The sequence below is a fragment of the Salvelinus alpinus genome, chromosome 1 (genome assembly GCF_045679555.1).
Source record: "Salvelinus alpinus chromosome 1, SLU_Salpinus.1, whole genome shotgun sequence".
NCBI lineage: Eukaryota > Metazoa > Chordata > Actinopteri > Salmoniformes > Salmonidae > Salvelinus > Salvelinus alpinus.
Window position 1 is genome coordinate 105019100 of NC_092086.1, and position 961 is coordinate 105020060.

Below are 961 nucleotides of genomic sequence, written 5' to 3' on the forward strand. Positions count from 1 at the left end.
CTCCTCATGCCTGTGGTCCATTTGTCTCTCTTACTAGATCTTTCCTTTTTTTATACACTTTTATTGTGTTTGGTTACGCAATCATTTTATCCTAATAATGATACAAGTGCTAGAGAGCTGTGACATAATAACGTATACAGTACCAGTCAAAAGTTTAGACACACCTACTAATTTAAGGGGTTTTCTTATTTTTTCTTTTACTATTTTCTACATTGTAGAATAAAAGTGAAGACATCAAAACTATGATATTACACATATGGAATCATGTAGTAACCAAAAAAGTGTTAAACAAATCAAAATATATTTTATATTTAAGATTCTTCAAAGTAGCCACCCTTGGCCTTGATGACAGATTTGCACACTCTTGGCATTCTCTCAACCAGTTTAATGAGTTAGTCACCTGGAATGAATTTCAATTAACAGGTGTACCTTGTTATAAGTTAATTTGTGGAATGTCTTCCCTTAATGCGTTTGAGACCATCAGTTCTGTTGTGACAAGGTAGGGGTGGTATACAGAAGATAGCCCTATTTGGTAAAAGACCAAGTCCATATTATGGCAAGAACAGCTCAAATAATCAAAGAGAAACGACAGTCCATCATTACTTTAAGACATGAAGGTCAGTCAACACGGAAAATGTAAAGAACTTTGAAAGTTTCTTCAAGTGCAGTCGTAAAAACCATCAAGCCCTATGATGAAACTGGCTCTCATGAGGACCGCCACAGGAAAGGAAGTCTCAGAGTTACCTCTGCTGTAGAGGATAAGTTCATTAGAGTTACCAGCCTCAGAAATTGCAGTCCAAATAAATGAGTTCAAGTAACAGAGTTCAAGTAACAGACACATCTCAACTGTTCAGAGGAGACTGTGTGAATCTGGCCTTCATGGTTGATTTGCTGCAAAGAAACTACTACTAAAGGACAACAATAATAAGAATAGACTTGCTTGGGCCAAGAAACACGAGCA